This window comes from Ambystoma mexicanum, chromosome 12 (genome assembly GCF_040938575.1).
Source record: "Ambystoma mexicanum isolate Mex_15411 chromosome 12, UKY_AmexF1_1, whole genome shotgun sequence".
NCBI classification, from domain to species: Eukaryota; Metazoa; Chordata; class Amphibia; order Caudata; family Ambystomatidae; genus Ambystoma; species Ambystoma mexicanum.
In genome coordinates this window covers 430,458,525-430,480,404 of record NC_090936.1, presented here as the reverse complement: position 1 = coordinate 430,480,404, position 21,880 = coordinate 430,458,525, and the positions used below count along the sequence as shown (strand labels likewise).

General features: G+C 46.7%; 1 protein-coding gene across 1 annotated transcript in view; it reads right to left on the bottom strand.

The window, feature by feature from the left end:
* The window catches only part of B4GALNT3 (beta-1,4-N-acetyl-galactosaminyltransferase 3), a 946,759-nt gene that overhangs the window by 827,319 nt on the left and 97,560 nt on the right, over nucleotides 1-21,880 (bottom strand). The window lies entirely within an intron of this gene.

Here is a 21,880-nt window from a genome sequence, read left to right as displayed (position 1 = left end):
AAGGCGCCATGGTGCACTATATTGACTGCAGGTGAATGTTTGCACGGGACTAGCAGGTACAAGGAACTTTCACCCCCTGGTCATGTGTGACACCCTAGCCGGATATCAGGGCAATTTTGATGCACTAATGATGGTGGCACCAAGACTGGCATGCGTAAAGAAAGCAGCTGGTTTCTATGTGCCTTCATAGTTTGGCTGTGACTACGTTTACCACTACTTATGATAGCCAGGGCAGGCTAGGAGGCTGGCATTAGGAGAATGGTAATCACAGGCTATTGAAGACATTCAACCACGATACTCAATTTTAGTGATTCTCTTAATTAAAGCTGGTACTAGCTTTGCCAGCAAAGGGGTTTCTGTGATGGTTGCTGAGCACCCGGATCCAGAGAGTCTTTTCCTGATCAAGATTTTTATGAGGAAGAAGGTTGTTAATTCTCCTATTAGACAGAACGGTCCACTTCCTGGCATGGTAATCACTTGTTGGTAGGTATTTAGGGATAGTAGCTACTGCTATCATCTTTTAATGTTTCGATTCTTTAGTGATGCATCCTTTGTCGATCTTCCCTAGGAAGGGAGGTCATCTTTTGTTGGGATCTTGCAGTTGCGGGTTGTCTGAACACGATCAATGTGGTGATACGAACATCTGCACCACCTTGAGCAGTTCTTTACGGTAGAGGGTTGGTGCCTTCCTGTTGCAGGGCTGTCTTGGTTGAGGAGTCTCTGCTTTTGTGCCAAGTTAGAACTTGCAGTTTTTGCTTCAGTGGGATAAAGTAGTAATTGTTTTGAGGTCTGGTTTTCCCTTTACTGCTTTCAATATATTTTTGTAGGGTGAGGAAGGTTAGATATCTGGGTTTATTAGGTTGTGAGTGGGGCCTGTTGTGAGTGCATTTGAAAGGTTTCCAAGAGACAGATTAGGTTAAGCAGACATCCTCAGACCTTCAGGTTTGTTTGTATATTTCAGGTATTGTGGCAATTGTTTGTGTGCAGCGGATCATGTGGTGTTCCAGCAATGGTAACCTATGGGAGGTTAGATGCTGTACTTCTAGTATGCGATCTGAAAAAGTAGACACTTTGTTTGATGCTCCTTTGGACAGGATTTTTAATATGCAATTTTTAAAATGCGATGCTCCTTTGGACAGGATTTTTAAAAATGCTCATCTTGGAATAGTTCTACAACTTCCTTGGATGAGGACTTGGGATTGCCGATTCAGATGTAGAAACCTTGGCTATTACGATGGTATCTGATGTAAGGCATAGGAGTGTTACATCCAAGAAGGGCTACAATAGGGCCTGAAGTGATTGTTTTGAGGCTCAATTTTGAATCCTATGCTAAAATAGATACATAATCATATCTAATGCGTATCTGCCTCTTTGGGCTGCCTCGTTGAGGTGGAACTTAGCACCTTCAGGTCCTGCGCACAAAGGACTCACATCTGGACCTCCTTCGTGAGCAAAATAAATCACAAATGCTGCTTCTAAAGTAGCAAGAAGTGCTGGCACGTGCATTTCCATTATATTTCTGGCATGTCTGTATTCGCGAGAGGTCATTTAAAAAATATATAACCACTTGAAGGGAAAATTAGACACTCTCCTACATAAAAAGGGGTTGCTGAAAAGTAACTGCCTCATGACTCACAACAAGCAAAGCTCGGACCGTTTAGCCGCCTCACTTTTCCGACCCAGATTGACAGACTCACTTCCTACATTACTGTCCCATTCTCTCACCCCCTCACCCGAGGTTGGTGTTGGGGCGAGGAACTCCGCAGACTGTAAACCTGGGGTGGTGACAGCATGTCACTTAGCCCTTTCATCCCTGTAGGTGGCCAAAAATCCCAATTTCTAGTCCATGGGAATTCCCGCCAGAAAATAAAACACCCCAATCACAGAGAGGGATCCATCCAACAATGGGACCAGCGGAGCAAAAAGCCATCTGAATGTGCAGAACTACCACTTTCTGCCAAAAAACAGGCTCAAAAACATAGATTAAAGTATTTAGGATTTTTACAAAGTTGGTATTGGCTGCTAAAATAATTGTAGCCACTTTCAACCCCTTACTTGAACAGGATGTAGCCATGCACGTCCTTTGCAAACCCTCTGTTGTACAGGACATGGTCAGCCACGTGCTTGCTACATCCATTATAATTACAGGTTCCATGGAGTCCAGGATGGCTGCCGGGATGAAGAGACGCGAGTGAGTGCGCTCTACGCCCGAGCCGCCAAAATAAAGCACAACACGCAAGAAATTTCGAATGGAGAGGATCGGAATTATCCCCCCGTCGTGGCGAGCCCCCGATGTAAGCAGCGGCTGAGCGTACCTGTACACAAACGTGCGGTAGAGAGGCAGAACGTGGAGGAGGGGAGCCCGCCCATCACCCACCGTGACACGCAGCGGCTCTAGCCGGCCGGCGCCTCGGGGAGGGAGAGGAGAGTGTTCGCCTGGGCGGCTGCGGAGGCGGGCGCACAAGACCCTGAGGGAAGGAAGACATCGGGGCTTAATGGGCAGTGCAGCCCAGTAACAGGCACGGATGAGGAAGGCCAGCGGAGGGGGAAGGATCTCTGGTGGCCTGGAGAGTGGAGCGAGAGGCAAACGAAGGTGAGCTCCCACAGCGCTGGAACTGTTATAAGGGCTGCCAGACAAAGCAGGGAAAGCAAAGAGCCCCTTCCCCCCTCCCCCCTTAGGGTGGATGAGAAACAGCGGGACACAGGGGGAGAGTGGTGGAGCTATCGCACTGAATGGAAGGACTCCAACCCCTCCCCGCATAAATGGTGGAGGGTCAGTGCCTGTGATAAGAGAACCCAGCAACCCAGGAGATTTCCAACAGAAAGATGCGCACCTGCGGGGCCTCGCTCCCCCCGCCCCCATCGGACTCAGCGGCCAGCAGAGCCCACGCCAAGGCATGCGAAAGTCAGAAGGAGACCACTGCCAAGCGGAAGGGGTCTGAGATTAAGGGGAACACCTAAGGAAGAAATAGGGCCCTCACATTGGTGAAAACTGCTGTGTCCCCAGGAACACCGGCCTCAGGGTGCCTCAGCGACCACCCTTCCACACCGCACGGCGCAGGCCAAGGCTGGGGTGGAGGTTCTCCGGAACGTAGCGAACGGGGGGGTCATATTCCATTCTAAATAGAAGCCACCACAACTCCCCCCCCAGAGTCTATGTCCAAGGCAAAGGGGAAAGGGAGCTCGACACAGCAGGCCACACAGAGCTTGAAACAGGATGCGAGCATTCTTCAGATGTGGTCCATGGACTCTCCAATGCAAACCAGAGGAAAGAGTCAAGAAGACCCTCCCCATGGTGAAAACAACGCTCAAGGGCCTCATAGTCAGATGCAGTCACAAGATGATATGCAGATGTGGTTTGTAGAACTCCAGGAGAAATTTATGACCACAGTGCAGGAACAATTCGCAACAATGAAAGATGATCTAAAACAGGTGGTTCAAGAATTGAAGCGAGATGTGGTCAGTCTGGAGGAGAGAATGGACTCACTTGAAAGGATGGTCCAAGGGAGGGAGGAGGAAACCCATCAAGTCAGTGAGACACAGGAGCAGCTGGTGAGGCTTACCCATAATCTGGAGATACAATGCTAGGACCTCAAGAACCGATTGCGGAGATCCAACATACGCATTAAGAATAAGGCAGAGTCAGTCCAAGACAAGGATCTTAAAAAGGCGGTAAAAGAGGTCTTCAGGGACATCCTGGAAGCACAAGATGCGGAAGTGATCGGGATCGATAGAGTCCATAGGGTGGGCCTGAAAAGATCCGGAGCGCCGGGGGACATACCACGGGATGTGTTGGTGGCCCTATCGTCATACCCACAAAAAGAGCAAATTTTGAGAAGATCAAGGGAAATGGATCACATTCGTATGAATGGGGAAGACATCCAACTATATCAGGACCTGCACTTGTAACGTTGAAAAAGAGAAGAGCGATGGCCCCCTTGGTCAAAGCCTTGGTGGAGAGACAAATACAATATAAATGGACCTTTCCTTTTGGATTGATGTTCACGTGGGAGGGTAAGCAGAGAAGAGCCACGACATGGGAGGAAGAGGATATACATGAAAAACTAGTGAGCCAACCCACACGTACACTGAAAGAATCCCTGCAACACACACAAGGGCAGCTGGACATGCTTCGCACCAGAGGTGCAGAGAGATCTCTATTGTACCTAAAGCAGAGGCACTATATTAAGGCCAACAAAGCGGATAAACTATTAGCTAGACAACTCTGGGCAAAACAGAAGGATAGTACGATCAAATGTATTAGGAACGAGAGGGGGGAGTCTATGACGGGCACGCAAGACATGGGAGAGGTGTTTAGGAGGTTCCATCAGGGGCTTTACTCTTTGAGCACCCCGGATGGGAGTGCTCAAGACGCCTATTTGCAGACCCACCAGATCCCCCAAATCTCGGAGGAAGACAAGTTGGCCCTCGAGAGCCTGATTAGGGAAGAAGAGGTGAAAAAGGCAATAGCAGGAAACTGCTATATAAAGCACCTGGCCCTGATGGGTTTGCGGCCTCCTTCTATAGAAAATACGCGGACACGTTAGCCCCCTTTCTTACCAGGCTCATGAATTCCTTTAAGGAGAGCGGGAACCTTACACCAACAATGAATGAGGCCAAGGTGTTAGTCTTTCACAAGCCAGGCAAAGACCCGACAGTCCCGGCGTCGTACAGGCCTATTTCCCCTCATAAATTTAGACGCGAAAATATACACAAAAATATTGCCAGCAAGACTGTCTCCACACCTCCCAAATCTGATACACTCAGACCAATCAGGCTTTATACCGGGAAGGCAAACACATGACAATATTAGATGGATCTCACATTTAGTCGAAAAAATAGGCATCCCCAACACACCGGCAGTCTTACTAGCGATTGATGCTGAAAAAGCATTTGACAGGGTGGAATGGTCACTGCTATTCAAGATCCTAAAATGAATGGGGTTTGGGGAACAATTCATTGCTATGATCAAGGCCAACTACAACTCCCCCTCCAGCAGGATAGCGATGAAGGGGGAGCTCACGGGGAGAGTAATGATCTCAAGGGGAACCAAGCAGGGCTGTCCCTTGTCACCACTTCTATATGCCATCTTCCTGGAACCCCGCCTATTGAGAATAAGGGAGTCCCAGCAGATAAAGGGGATTGACATGGCAGGAATGCAACATAAAGTTATTGCATACGCGGATGATATGCTATTGGCACTTGAGGACCCGGGGAGGTCTCTAGTGGCAGTTATGGGGGAACTGGAACGCTATGGGGACATTTCAGGACTGAAAGTGAATAGGGGAAGTCAGAAATTATGATACTGGCGGGAGATGGCGAGGAAGTGGGTGGAGTAGCCTTGGATTTGGGGCTAAAAGTAGCAGATGAAGGGATAAAATATCTGGGAATCACGTTGACACATAGGGTGGGACTGCTGTATGACAGGAATTACCCCCAGCTCATGGCCCAGATCAGGAAACACCTAGAGAGATGGAGCCCATTAAGGACTTCATGGTGGAGAAGGATACAATCAAGATGACCATTCTACCGAGGATACTTTACTACTTTCAAGCACTCCCTATTAGGGTCCCACGTCCCTTTTATAAAGCACTCAACAAGGCGGTCACATCTTATATATGGAGAGGGAAACCCTCGAGAATAGCGAGCGGAACAATGACAGCTTCTATCCGAGAAGGGGGGATGGCCTTGCCACACTTCCAGAAATATTATCAGGCGGCGCAACTTAGGGTGATACGGGAGTGGATGGGGGAAGATCCAGCTACTATTTGGGCAAAGCAAGACAGAGCAGTTGCTAGAACCCCACTAGTGGAATTGCTATGGAAAGCGAGACAACATAGACATCCCAATCTCCGTATAAGCAAAATAATGAGAACCACCCTGGAGGCTTGGGCTATGCAAACCCAGAAAGGCATTATATCATCGGTAGAGGGCCCCTTTACACCAATATGTCGGAACCCGCAATTCCCCCCAGGGATGGAACGAGGGGCGTTCGAGAAATGGGAAGTGGCAGGCTGCACCAAAATAGGGGAGATGTTTGTGAACAAGGAAATTAGATAATTTGGGGAGTGTACGCTATTGCTGCGACTCACGGTGGGGGACAAATTGAAATATGATCAACTTAGACACTGGCTCAAGACACCCGAGATCACAAAAGCAGCAACCAGGGATCTCACCCCATTTGAATTATATGTCACACAGAACTCGGGGGCGAGGAAATGGGTCTCGATACTGTACTCGTTTATATACTTCCACGATGAAGAAATAAAATGGACATATATGATAAAATGGGGGATCACTATGGGGGAGGCTTCAACGAAACAGCAATGGGTTGAGCTGTGGTCACAAATCCCCAAACTAACCCGCTCGGCACAAACAAGATAAATGTGGGTTAAAATTGTATCCCAGTGGCACTTCACACCTGAAAGACTACATAAAATGTTCCCACAGACGTCGGATCGGTGCTGGAGGGGGTGCGCAGAGGTGGGAACGTGGAGGCACATCTGGTGGGAATGTAAGGGGGTTAAGATCTTTTGGGATGAAGTAAAAGTAGAGATGGGGAAAATGTTCCAGGAGGCGAGCCAATGGGTGAGAGGGTATGGTTATTGGGAATGAAAGATGGAATAGCTAGGAAATATAAAAAGCCACAATGGAGAAGCATAGTGGGGATGCTCATAGCAGCATGTACCACAATTGTCCAAAGCTGGAAGAAGAAAGACACCCCGCTGATATTTACATGGCTACAGAAGGTCTGGGCGCAAATGGCAATGGAGAAGGTGACTCACACAATCCAAGGCACAGGAGATACATTCGCGAAGGAGTGGGGAATGGTACAGGACTATCTTCAGTCAGACTACATGGAACAGTGGTGTCCACATAACATTAAAGTTACGGACATATTTCGAGGATGAGCGGTTCACCTACAAAAGGAAGCTATCGCCCCAGGGGATGGGGGGAGGTGGGTGGTGGGGGAGTTGCAAGAGTTGAATTGTGTATTATTTTTGAATACAATAAATACATTCATTAAAAAAAATAATTGCAGGTTCCACATTTAAGTGGGAGAGTGAGGCCATGAGTAAACGGTCAAATTAAGAAGGCCAACTTTTCCTAAGCAGTAACACTCATAGGTGTACCAGATAAGTTAATAGGCCAGTACAAAGCTAGGACCTGTAACGAGAACTGCAGCACTATAGCACCCATGGGTGTACGGCATCTTTTGAAAATCTGCTCATGAATGTTTTTTGTCATAAAGTATGAAATAAAACTTCTACAATATGGCCACCGAGGGAATTGAAAAGGGAGCTCAAAAAGATAGAACCCCCTTTCTACCTTCATGGCGTCCGAAGTGGGCCAGAGGAAGTGTGGAGCGGCAGTGACAGAAACCAGGTTAAAAAGGTACATTTTCAGAAATGTTTCTTTTTTTTTTTTAAAAAGGAGGCATTTGCAAGAAGGAGAGTTGCAGGAAAATGGAGCCATCACACAGTTCGAATCGTGGGCTTACATCAGCAGATTTATAACTATTTAACAAACAATACCTTCATTTTAAAATGCCTGAAGTTATTTAATCTGATCTGGTCAAAACATTATCAAAATTACAAAAAGAATTTCGAAAATGTTAATTTAAAATGAGTTCATCATTATTAACGGTGCAATGTAATAGCCAAGGAAAGGAATATCCTGACCCGGTCATACTGGGACGATTGTCGTCTCCTCGATTGTGGTGGCCATGCTCGTGAAGCAGTTTGGATGCTTGGAGGGCTATTCACTCTTTGGTAAGGAATTGTCACTTTGGCCAAGAGAATTACCTGTCCATCTTTCCTCTCAGTCTTATAGTATTAGCATGATGGCTTAGGTGGTCCTCCGTACACCAATAGATATAGCATAGCCACCGGGGCTGGATAGCAGTATGGTTCCACGCAGAGTGAATAGACAGATCACTTTTACATTACCAGTTTAAATCCCACCGACAACTGTATCTTCCGGAGGATCTCGCGAGATGGGGGCGGAGTTGTCTTGATGAAATCAAATGAATGCCCCCATGTCGTTCCTAGTCGCATTGGCATATAGGTTATAGGGGCCATCTTTGTCAGATCATCTTTGGTGAAATATTAAATACCCTTTATTTGCAGTAGGACGGACATGTCTTTAGGCCATTGTGGTGACAGCCTCCACGCCTACCGTCTCCCCTTGCAGAACGGGCAATCACTTCCTTTTCAGGCAGTGCATCCACAGGAAATCGAAATTAAGATTGGATTAGCAGGAGTTAAAAGTAGCTCCTGACTATCCAGCAGTACCAGGAGCTACTACGGCAGGACAAGGAGGTAGGACATAGCATTTCTGTAAATCTAACCTGCGCATAAGATCCAAATATATTATTTTGTCCATTACGCATGACCCCTTATGCTTTAAATGTTGTTCAGATGTGTCCTAATGTTTATTTGTAGATTGTCCCAAATGCATGGGTGTGTTCTGCATCAGTTGGCCTGGGGAGCCACAAGTAGCTCCTGGTTCCTGCTGGTGTCAAGCTATCCAGGCTCTTCTGGGATACAAGCAGGAGCTAAATAGCTCCCAGCTCCCCTCAGTTTCGAACTCTGCATCCACAAAAAAAAGTGCATGAGAGCTCCCAGAAGCCTTCACATCTGCACATTCCAGACCCATTACTTGGAAGGTTGCAGGCACTCGACTGTGTATCTTGTCCCGTTGGCAACCACGTCAGTCTGTAGCCAAATTGAGGCTTCGGCAAATAGAAATGCAGCAAACATCAGACAATGGGTCACTTTCACACCTGAGAGAGAACAAGGAAAAACACCAGGCAGCCCTTGTGCTCTCTGTCCGACGCAAGAAAGCTAGGCAAGCTTTGAGAATTACAGGAACACCTCACTGAGAGAAAATCTTACATAGATCGCAGAAGAGTTGCCTCTTCAGAGTGTCAAAAAGATGAGGAAAGTGAACAAAGACCGAGAGAGGAGGGAGCTGGCGCAAACAATCTAAACAATGCAAGAAAAAGGAGGGAGAAAGGAAGTGTGGCAATGAAAGAAAGGGTTCGAGTCATAGAAAGAGAAATGGGAGCCACTATCTGAAGGTTGAGATTAGGGGAAGAGTAAACGAGACTGAGGGATGCGAGCAAGACTGAGTAGAAGGATGTGTGGGCATGACCAACCCAGAAAACGCAAAGGGAGGAAGCGGGGTGTGGGGAGGTAGGGGGGGGGTAGGTCAGTGAAAAAGCATCTTGTGACATGGAAAGAGGGAGATATCGGCAACTATCTGGAGGAAGAAATTAGGGAAAGAGTAGCCCAGACTGAGGGACATCACAAGACCTAGAAGGATGGCGTGGGCATGACCAACCTAGCAAATGCAAGAGAAGATGGAAGGCGTGCCAGGGAAATTGTTACATGAAATAGGGAGGAGGTGGGGCAACTATGTGAAGGTAAAGATTCGAGGAAGAGTAGCAGAGAATGCGGGATGAGGTGAGAAGCTCTAGGCAGAGAATAGAGAAACGAGCGCGGCAGAGAACCATCCGGTGGGGAAAGAAACCCAAACATGGATGTGAGAGAGAGAAGGGACAAGCAGCGGAAACTAAGAAAGAGGAGGCAAAAAAAAAGGAGAGATAGCAAAGAGAAGAGACGATAGCAAGGAGAAAAAACAATCCACATGAAGGGAGAAAAGCTACTGGTGCCGGCGAGTACAATAAGAAGAGCGGCGATTCACCAGCAGGCAGGGAAAGTAGAGATTGCCAATGCATCGGCACTGCAATGACATGCAGGTGTGTGTGGAGTTCAGTGACTCATTAGAACCGGGAAATGCCTTACTAATGTACAGGAAGTACAGTGGCGGGAGTTTCTACGGCTTTATTGCACAAGAGGAACAAGTGCTTACTTGTGCACTGTAATCACTAGTTTTTCAGGGGAGAAGTACTAGCGTTATTTACTAGTACACACGATACAGAGACTTAACCTAGGAAGTGAAGCAGCATGCAAGTGTTCGGGGTGGATAGCTTATAGGTTCAGTGCTCGCCTCTGACATGGGGTCAGCCGGCACTTCGGAGTTCGATTCCAGGCAGTGGAAATTCAGCCCTGCATACGAGGTCCATACATGGAGAACCATTTCAATTGGGGAATAATACCGGCAAATGTTACAGCACTTCAAAGAGTGAGGAACTGCATGAGGAGCTATATAAAAACCCTGATATTATGAGGTTCAGTGGCTTGCAAGTTAACAGAAGACAAAGTGGCTTACAAATGAAAAGCGAGTACATCGAGTCACTAGTCCAAAGCAGGTACATGGCCGTGCTAATGCAAAGTAGGTGAACTGATTTGGGAGTGAATAAGTACTCTTGTACAGGAAGCGCAGCTACCCGCTAGCGCCCAGAATGTCCTAGCAGACAGAAAACGCAGCGACGTGTGAAGGCATGGGTGGTACACGAACATGCAAGTGACCTGATCCAGGTAACACAAGAGCGCAAGTGAATCATGTTTGAACGTTGTGCCCCCCACCCACGCTGGCCTAGGGACCCTAGGGTGCTCAGGGGTTCCTTCCGCTCGGCATGTTAGTTCCACAAGAGCCTGGCTTACCAAAGATCCCCCAGATACAAGCTGCTCTCCTGTAGGCTCTTACTCTCTGGAGGAACACCAATTCACAACGTTGGCATCTTATCACCCTTTCACCTTCCAGGTCCCTCGTATACAGCCTCGCCTCGCAGTAAACTTTATTGACTCACTCCATTCCTACAGAGAGCCCCTCCCGCTTTCTATTTACCTTCCCCCTCCCACCAGTCCTGGGCTGTAGATAAGGCGCTGTTAGAGTGGGGCGCTCCCACCGCCGAGTAAACACTCGTTGTCCTTCTGTCCAAGACCCACCTGTGCTCCTCCAGGTTATAGTGCAAAACCCAGAGAAAGCCTTTGTACACGGCAGACACACCCCATCACACTTCAAAGGCCTCCATCATCGAGGCGTGTGCAGGAGCCAGCAATGCCCTCACCTTTCTGGGAAGCTGTTCAAGCAGGCGACCCAAAGTGGTCTCTGGAACACCACTCCAGGTCAAGGAGCAGGCAACAAACCAGCCAATAAGCAGCGGCGACTCCTTCTCCAGGCAGCCATTCCCGTGCAAGGCAGGAAAACCTCTTTCCAGTATCATGATAGCTATCAACCCACACCTGGGATATGAATGTTAAGAAAACGTGCTTCGCGTCACCAGGCAGCGTATGGGCGTGTAAGTGTGCAGGTAACAGTGACATCATGATGTACCCTAGAGGAACTGCAAAATACATCACAGATCCATTTCATGAGGGTAGGAGTGTATTCAAATTGTATTCCATACAACCAAACATTTAACAGTGGCAGTTTAACCTACACCCCCCCCACCCAACCTCCCACGCCACCGCAACTCTGCACTGCATGTCCTCTCTTTGACCTTTTCTCTACAATATTTTGGGTTAACAGGAGGGTAGAATTACAATTTGAAAATAACTTTTCGTACAAAGTTGCTGCCCTGTGCAGGCCGCCACTACTTGCGCACCAGACTGGCTTCCTTGCTTTTCTAGCAAGAACAAATATGCAATGGTAGATTGCAAGGATCAGCGGCTTCCTTGTTCACCACAAACTTCTCACATACTTATCTGCACCGTGGCATCCCAAAAATGCGGAAAGACATTTCCACAGATGCATATGTTTATGGTGAAGAGAGGGTCCCTGGAATGGCCCTCATGTCCCCTATGCGAATGTCAACCTGCAGAATGAAGAATGAAAGGTGTAACTCGTTCTGCCAGCCACCAGGTGCACCAATGTAGCAACGATATGACAAGAGATATTCTCCGACAACCATTTAAACCATATCCAGTAGATGGGTTCGAGGAGACAGGGGTCTCATCAACGGACCAGGTCGACTGACAGCAAAACCAAGCTTTGATGACCTCATTGGAGATACCACGACATAGCAGCGTTAGTCATGAAGCAAACCTGCACTCATGCATGAAATGACGCAGAGATACACTAGTTTCTATTACTTGTAGACATGAAAAACATACTTCTGACTCCCGTAGGTAAAAATCTGATACACTTACATAATGCCAAGAACCTATTCCTTCTTTCGTCAAAGTAGAAATGCAAGACAGCAAAGTATACGTGGACCGAGCTTGCATTTGTTTTATGGCAACTAACCTTAGGAAGCTATAGAAATATATAGGGAACCTGTAGGATGACTAAACTGAATGAGGCTGGAAACACAGGCCTCAGATCCATGGAAGAGGAGACAGGAGGTGCCCAGCTGGTGTTCAGAGCCAAGGACAGAGGAAGGTGGAACATTTCTGGTTCCTGAGGCAGCAAGCCACCTGCAAGAATTTGGAATAAAATCCTCATAATTACAGACATATGAGCTCAGTTTTGCAGTCTCTTCACCTGTGACCCAGCAGGACAAGACACTGTCCATTGACTCGTGGTGAGAAGAGAAGCTGTTCCCAGCAAAGCAGAGTGAAATGATACAGGACTTGCCCACCAAAACTGCAACCTGCAGGCACTCTCCCAGGCTAGGTGATCAGACCAGTAGAAACAATCTGGAACACAGCACTCCATAGCCAGTCCCATTACCTTGAAAAAGTAAACTGAGCTCTGAACAAAAAGGGGTCCCAGGCATGGAAGGGCCCGCTCTAGCCAATCCAGAAGCTCCATTTGTAAGACGATATTAAATGTTGCACAGGCCAATGGTCTTCTTGCGACCCTGCAACAATCTATTGGTCACCTTTTGGGGGGGGGGGCTCAGGCAGAGCCACCTGACATGGCGAAACAATGTGATAGATTAATATATGGGACCTCTATAGTTGATTAGTACAAGCTAACCAATGGGGATATCTCGTCAGTTTTTTTTTTTTTGGAAGGACCAGTTTTTGTGATGTCACGCGTGAATAAAAACGTGTGACAGGTTCGGGAGCTGCGATTGCTGCAGAATTTTGCTTTCCTGTAAGATCTCCCTCTATTGGAGAAATAAATACAGTAAACTTTGCCCTATGGCTTAGTCTTCCATTTTTGCATTGGGGTGTTTTGGTAGGCCTGTTACTCTGCTGATTTGGATATTGTTATTGCGAACGCCCAATTGCTCTGGCATACTTCAATGGTATACCGGAAATATTCCAGGTTGGATATGAAATGTCAGATGTCCTTATGCAGCAGAAAATGAGAGGACAACATTCTAAATTTGACTTGCATCTAAGTGTTGGTTTTTATACAGCACAAACCTAGCGAGGAAACAGCGGAGCACCGTACAAGAGAAGAAAACAAGTCCGGCAGTGTGGAAGGTTCTGAGCTGCGTAACCATCGGGAGAACACCTGGCTGGACACCCACCCGGGCCACAAGGAAAGCAGTCCAGTGACTGTGAAATTATAAGGTTTGCAACAATGTACACAGTTGTGCTATGGAATTGTCCATTGCATACACCAACTTTGGGAAGGAGTTACGTTTGGTTCCTGTGTGCGATCAGACAGCATATTTGTTGTTGGATAAGGTCAACTGGACAAAGAAAATGGATGCATCACTAATTTATCGTTCAAGGCAGATCTTTTTGTGATGGCAGACTGAAAACGGTATACATAGCGCCTCTTCTGTGTTTAATGCAAACATAGCCTTTTTGTTATGGGTGCGCTTACAGGGATGTTACGTACAATTTTGTGTGATGTTGGTAGGTGCAACCTTTTATACAAGCAAAAAAGTGACAGAGGACCTGAGGGACAACAAATTGGCTATAGTTTAACAGGGTTATAAAACTAGGCAGATTGAGGAATATATCAACACTTAGACATAGTTTTTAATCTCTGCTTGTCATGATACAAAATCAATATTTTGAATATTTTTGCCAAGCCTTATGCAGATGTTAAAATGTTTGCACACAGCTAAAACAACGTGGACACCCTGTGTTTCGGCCAAAAAAGGAGTTGTACAGGAATTGCCGCGGTCCCACTATCTATTTAATGAATAGGCTTTCCTAAGGCCATAGAAAGCTCATTGCCATAGTCAATACATATTTTACCTCTATGCTGATATGTATATATATATATATATGTATTATAAAGAACAGACTTAATATAACTCGTGGTCTGCCATCTTCAAGTTTATGGTAAACTGACTTGAAATTCATACAGTACAGGTTCTATTACTCTTGTGATGTGTATTCCATGTTTTTTATGGTCCTGTGGAATTACAGCCAGTACTTCGTGAGTCTCTGTTACTCGATGCTTGGTGTGAAGGATTGCACTTGCTAACATCAAGTACAAATGCATGCAATATCTTTCTAGGTGCACACGTGATAGAAAGAGGTCTGTGGTTGCATTGGAAACAGAGAGGCATTATGGAGTGTGTTCCTTTTGGTCTGCAACCATGGTATGAATTGTTTCAACTGGTAAATACGTGATTTTTCCACTACACTGTTTTATTGGCCTTAATTAACAATGGATGTGTTGTCTTATTGTATACAGGGGGAAGAAAAGTAGCCCCGTCCTAACCTAGGGGTATGGTATAGAATGCTTGTTCCCCACAGAGTGTTCGGACTTCATCTGGGGTACCCTTAGATTTGTTTGCGATATGGAATTTGCCAGCCAGGGCACAGGTCCTAAAAAGAAATCGGGGACTCTAACATATGCAATGGGAAGTGATGTCACAGGAAGTGGGCATATCAAAATGAAACAAGCAAACGTCATTCAACTGTCTTTAGCAATCGAAAAATGACAATGCATTCAGAAATAGTTATCAACACCCGAAAAAATGATTGAACAATTAAGATTTTCCTTTAACGTTGCTGGCAAAGTATAAGGCGCACACTTTTTAAACCCCAGAATCTGTACTATAATATGCTCTGTACAGCAAATTCCCAATATGAGACATTTCACACACATTTTGATTATACTTTTAGGTGGTCTCGTAGTTTCTGAAAACCAGGTGACCAGAGTTCATTTCCAAGCAGTGGTCTTTGCAGCAGAATGTGTCCTATTGATGGACCGCTGTAATAGATCACACTTAAAGGGGCAGGGCGCTTTCGTAGTCACCCAAAAATGCAATGAAAATAGAAGTGAAACCTGGATGGATGCTGCATGCTCAATTAGCTTTTGTGAGATGGTCGCAAGATTGTAAAGATCTAGTGCATACTGTGAAGGCATCATGAACCAAGACACAGACAACAGATTCAAAGTTCAAACAAAAAGGACTTTATTAACTCAAATTGCCCTGTACTAAGGTGGGATTTTCCCTACCTGAATAAACTCTGTGTCCAAAACCTATACTTGCCCTCACAACTAAAGCTAAACAATGTATAGGGTTGTCAGCAACCAAAGTAGCAGTGTCCAAACGAAAGTTCTGAGCTGGAAGGAGCTCAGGTTTGCTCTTGGCTCCCTTCTCCAAGTGTAAAACAGTTCCACATAATGGTGTTGGGGTTTCCTTCCCCAAGTTCAACACAGTTCCACACAATGCTCCCAAAGTCACAGTTAACTCCACCTGTGTAATTTGCCTTGTCTTTTCATCAGGTGAACAACTTTTAGGCCCGCCAGCCTCAGCCTCTTGGCTCTTCTTGGGTTACTCCAAGGCAATGTTCCTTGGTCTAGGCGCTGTTGTCGGACCACATGGACCACCCATCACAGGTCAAGCAACCGATAACCCTTGGTGGTTTAGAACAGTTTATAGTTTCTCATAGGACTTCCTTGACAACACAGGTTTCCTTTCTGCATCTGTGTTATAAGTCCATGTATTCATCTGATGCACTTTAATGGTCTCTTGCCTTTAGCCACATGTGACTGTCACACAATTTGCTTCGTGGTACTTCTTTTGCTTTTGTTACTGTTGAAGGTATTTATACCGTTCACCGTCACCACTGGAGACGTCCCCAGGTGCTCTGGCGGTTCTGAAAAGGGGAGTGTGAAGGGGGGGTTACTAGGGTGTAGTGGGAATAGGATAGTGAGAGATTGTGATATTCCATTGGCAGCTTTAGTTCGATTTACACTGTTCGCTGAGTTTAAGTGCAGTTTTCGGGTCAGTGCGAAATCCCATGCACTGTTTTGCAAGGTTATGAGTTGTTGGAAAGTGGTGAAGTGCGTGCGGATTGCTGTGCCGAGAGGTGGTTGTGTGAGTTTCTGTACGAGAAGTGCATGCGTAAAGTTGAGGTTTTAGAGTCGAGTTAGCAGGATTTCCTTACCCCTTTATCTTTGCGATTCTGTGCTGAGCATCTAGGATTATCCTGTGTTCGGTATTGTAGTTTGTCCGCATGGTTGGCAGGCCTGTTGGGGTGTGGCAGTTTTCCTCTGTTACTCTAGTAGTGTGTGTACATGGCTGATGCAGGCATGTTCCCCGGCTCTTGGGTTGGCAATGGTTAGGTTAGGAGGTTCTGGTCCTTCCCTGCACATCCCATGTGGGGTCCTAATCACCTTGCTTTCATACTATCCAATAGTGTTTTGCTTTTTTACAATTTTCACTTTGTTTGCCAGTGTTTCTTGAATTTCTTCTTGTTCACAAAAGCACATCAAGTTCCGTTTCATTCATTCGATATTCTCATATCTTTTCTTCAATTCAACATTCAGATTTTTTACATGCTCGTCAGCTCGTTTAGTATTCAATATTTCCTCTTTGGTCTTCCGGCCCATTCATTGTTATTCAAACTTGTTTCATATTTGTCAAATTGTTCGGTATTCAATAGTTTACATTTTCCTGCAGTGGTCGGTGGCTCCTAGGTGTTCCCCACTCCCAACGGGGAACACACAGCAACAGGTTTCGCCCAGCCCTTTCCAGGCCCGCAACGGCCTCTGCGTCTTCCCGGCTTTCTTTCTTTCGGCTACCTTTTCACCGGCCCATACGTTGTTGCCTGCTCCACCTAGAATGGCTGTGCTCTCCAGCCAACCTGTCTCCCTGCTCTGCTGCTTCTCACCCTTTTTATACACCTGCAACCATTCAATTAATCACTTGGACTCCCCATTTTTATTTTGCTATCCTTGGCGCAGTGAAACTGGGACTTGTTTGTGTTGCAATCAAACAAATATAGGGCGTTCAGTATTAACCTTGATTGCATTGGATTTGCCAATTTCTGCAACCTGCGTTTCTTACCATCTTCTCGTGCTTTTGTGCCCTGGTGGTTGGGCTTTCCAAACGTCCACTTCTGACATTAGTATCAACTCTGCAGCTGGCTTAATTGGGCGAGATGAACTTTTTAACCACGTTTCTCTTGTTCTCTGCTTGCCCATCGATGCACACATTGAAATCAAGTTCTGTTGCTGGGCTTAAAAGACGATTTGCTTGCATCATTTCACCTACTGGTCAGAAAAAGTTGTCCCAGTGTGGCACATGTAGGTCTTCAGCTTTCTTGGAAATTTCCCTGGTGAAAATGAAGCTGTGCTGCTAGTATAGCGGCCGCACCCATTTGACCCTCCTTGGGGCCTCTTCATTCTTCCTCCGAGGCATAAAACCTTGGTGCCTTCTTCGACTCCACCCGCTCCTCCTCTCCTCACATCACGGACCATACCAAGAAGGCCGACTATCAGCTGCACCTCCTCAGAGGTATTCTTTCTTTTCTCACTTTCCCCAAGAAGCTCACTGTCTCCAGAATCCTGGTTCGCTCTTAGCTGGACTACTGCAACAGCCTCTTCCTCAATCTGCCTTCATCCACTCTCTGCCCTCTGCAACTAATCCAGAACAGGGCTGCAAGACTTATCCTTGGCATCAAGCCCAGGGACCGTATCTCTCCAGCCTTGAAATATCTCCACTGGCTGCCGGTGGCTAGAAGGATCAAGTTCAAGATCCTCTGCATTGTCCTCAAGGCTTTTGGGGCCAGAACCCGCACAACTCTCTTCCAAAATACCTTCCTTCTCAGGCCCTTCACTCAGCTACCTCCAACTCTCTGAGGGAGGTAGCGAGCGGGTGGTAGATCTCTCTCCCTCAGGAAAGGGCCCACCTTGGCCCTCTCAAAATTGAGCCAGATCACCTGAAGTTCCGGAAGCAGCTCAAGACAGACCTTTTTCTCCTCTGCTTTGCCTCTCTCCCTCCCTTGCTGAACTACAGGTCTGCTGAGACAACTGGCTGCTTGGTTAGGCTCACAGTCTCACTGGGTAACTAGGCTCCTCCTTGATCAGTCTCCCCTGCGCTGCCTCTGGGCATACCGCACTTTTAGGGGGCTGTAATGTAACCCCCTACAGTCTCCTGCCTCTTTGCACTTACCCAGAGCTGGACTGCCCTGGCTGCACTTACTCAGAGCTATGCTGCCATATTGCACTCCCCCTTTCACTTCCCCCCGCACTTGCACGATCTGAATGACAAGGCCTAGTAAGATAGTTTGTCTTGCCCTCCCTCTTTCCTCCCTCCCTTGTCTTGTCGTGCCTGGAAAAACTTGTGTACAGGCGCGTTATAAATGACATGACATATATCCTATCATTAGATGAAGGCAGAGGGCCGCAGCCACAGTATTGATGCCCTTCCCCCAGCACACGACTAGGCCCTTCTCAGCCTTTCTTTTCTAGATCCTTCGGTGTGTGGGTTGGAGGGAGTGTCAAAGGACTGTCCATCGGAGGGAATAATGGGGAAGGAGCACGTTTTCTTTTTAAATGCCCTCCTTGCTCAAATATGGCTTCTTATCTTCAAAAGGAAGGTGTAAAGCAAAGCCTTGAGGATGGCAGCTGGAGCCGCACATTTTTGAAAATACAGCACACCTGCACAGGGCGTTGGGCATGAAGATGTTGGATGAATATGCATATTTCCTGAAGCAAAGCAGGAATTTCTGCCGAGGACTGGATCAGAATACATATCCTCTGATCAAGAAACTTGCTACGATTACTGAAAATCCTTTTGACCGCTACCCGGGACCCATCACGGCTCCGACCCTGTGGAACCAGCCCTACTGTGGCAAAATACCACAGATCAAGTAGCAACCCAAACCGGGACTACACTTTTAAAATCAGAGAAATTGGAGTAATGAGTCTCTGCCTCGGAAGCCAACATCCCCACTGACAGATCAACGCTGGCAGCAAGCCGAAGGACGAGATGGCCTCCTGATTTTCAGGAGCAGGTTGTGTGCCTGTGTTTTTTGAACGGTGCTCCTGCACTTTTCCAACTTTCTTTTCACTGTTGGGCTAGGATTCCAGTGTGCCCCACATCCATTTGTTTCTCGCTCTGGCTGCAAGAAACCCTACTCTAGAAGCAGGCTGGGTGTTTTAATGTATTCATTATTTTTTGGGGGGGATCCGCGTTGTCTTGGCTACTGTGTTCAGGTAAAAGATGAAGCACCAAGAGCCCGATTACATGGGAAAGTCCCATTGAAAACATTTTTGTAAATCAGGCCCTAAATCTGTTTCAGTCTAACTCAGTGCGGGGGCAACAGTGACTTTAAAACGCATGATTTTCCAGTTCATCTGCGCAGCTTCAAAGTCTCTTAGGCATCTGTTCGTCTCATAGGAACACAGCAGTTTCTTGTTTTATGGACAATTGTGTTTTGCGTAGAATGCAGTAATCTGAATCAATGTGTTCCATTTTTTTTCTTTTAAACTCTTAATTTGAACTATTAAAAGTGGTGATTTTATTTTGACAAAAAAACGGATTTTGAACGCCAGTTAGCGCATTTTTAGCGTCACCTTGTGGGCAAGTGTCCGGGCTCCGGTGGGTGGCTTGGTTTTCAATACATTTGCCAGTGTTTTTCACTTGCATTAAACTCTAATTTTATAGAAGGGTGCAAACAACCATTTTGCCTCAGATGAAGTTGTGCAAAGTAATCGGTTCATGCCGAGGCATCGGTGGGGTTCCTTTAGGCGCAGGAGACTAGTATTACTGTATGTAATTTGCCAGTTGCTAGTGGGCCAGAAATAGCAGTGGTGGAGAGGTTAAAAGCTCTGCCGTACTACCTTTGCTGTTCGAATCTTCCAGTTGAACTTGCGACTGAATCCATGCCGTCAGTTGCATATTTCTAAATCTTTGATCTATTTTAATTCTACATTCCTGGACCGAACAATCGTGGTTTCATTTTCTTTCTTGGGTTTACCACCAAATTTAAATTTATTAAGTTTCAGTTGAATGTTCACAGTCTTCTTGCTATGCTAGCTAGTTCACGAACCACAATTTGAACACCTGGTTTAATTTTCTGTGAAAACACAGATTAGTCCCCATCTGATCATTTTTCCTAGCCGAGCAAACATCATTCATATTTGTGACACGGGATAACTATGGATGAAATGTTAACTTTTCTTTTCATTGCCTGATTGAACAACCTCCTCCCCCTCTCCTCCTCACTGGAACACCAGCTCCCTCCTTTCCTCTCTCTCTCTCTCTCTCTCTCTCTCTCTCTCTCTCTGGCTGCCCACTCTGGGCCCTCTTCCTGCACCTTCCCGTGAGGCTAAGAACCTTTGAGTCATCTTCAACTCCACCCTCTCCTTCTCTCCTCACATCTCTGATGTCTCCAAGAAGTCAAACTATCAGCTACACCTCCTCAGAAGTATTCTTCCTTTCCTCACTTTCCCCCAGAAGCTCAGCGTCTCCAGAGCTCTGGTCCTCTCTAGACTGGACTACTGCAACAGCCTCTTTCTAAAAATCCCTGCCTCTACTCTCTGACCTTGTCAGCTTATCCAGAACAGGACTGCAAGAATTGTCATTGGTCTCAATCCCAGCGATTGTATCTCTCCAGCTCTGAAATCTCTTCATTGGCTCCCTGCAGCAGCAAGGATCAAGTTCAAGACCCTTTGCATCATCTGCAAGGCTTTCTGGGGGCTGGGACTGCACTACCTTCAACTCTCTCTTCCTAAGTATCTCCCTTCTCGAGCTCTCTGCTCATCCACTTCCAACTCTGAGAGTCACACGTTTTCCCAAGCAGAGAGTTGGGGGCAGATCGCCCTCTCTCTTCGGCTGGGGCCTCCTTCTGGAACAGCCTCCCTGCCTCTCTCAAACCTGATCAGCACCACCTCTGGTTCCAGAAGCAACTCAAGACCTTGCTTTTCGATTCCACTTTCTCTCTTCCTCTCCCCTGCTGAGGTCCCGACTGCTCCACGCACTGGTCACCTGGCTACCCCCTGAACTCAGGCCCAGGCTCCTACATGTCCAGTTGACATGGCACTGCCTTTGGTCTCCCCCAGCACTTATGATCTGTATCTGCAACCCTACAGTCCCTGCTCTCTGCACTTATGAGCCACTCGCTGGCTGCACTTATTGAGTTACCTGCACTTCTCCCCCCCCCCCCCCTCTGCACTTCTCCACTTCCCTGCACTTGCATGATCTGAATGGCACAAGGCCTAGTAAGATCGTTGATTTGTCTGCTCTCTGTTTTCCCCCTCATTGTCTTGTCGCACCTAGAAACACTTGTGTACAGGCGCGTTATAAATGCCATATCATATCAAATTATATCAGATTGGGGTGCAATTTTAATTTCCAGTGATTATGTCTACCAAAGCAAGTACTGGTACTTTGGAGGGAGTCTTTTTAAAAAAAAAAAAAAAAAGAACAAAGAAAATGGTAAGCATACTGCAGCAGCACAGGCCCTGTGTTCAGCCGGCATGGGTTCAAATGTTGGTGATCTCTGCTCCTAAAGGGCAATTTCCGTTTGAAAATGATTTTTTTGTCTGAGGCAATGGGGCACGAAGCTTGCAGTGCACATGGGGCAGTAATGCTGCAATTTAAGACAGTGTTGGGTGCAGTGGTTGTCTTCTTTTTTTCTTTCTTTCATAGCGTGGCCCCAAAGCGTAAAGCAGTTAAGGTTTCTCCTGCAGAGCCAGTTGAGCGAGCGTCAGAGCAAGTGCAGAATGAGTAGTTGATCCTGGTTACTAACTCGCTTGAGATAGTGAGGACACGGAGTGGACTGGGTCCTTCAGGGCCTTATCACGCCACAGACAGTGCAAGTATCAAATTCTATTGAGAAAAGGTGGGATAGTGATCCGTTGCAGAATCAGG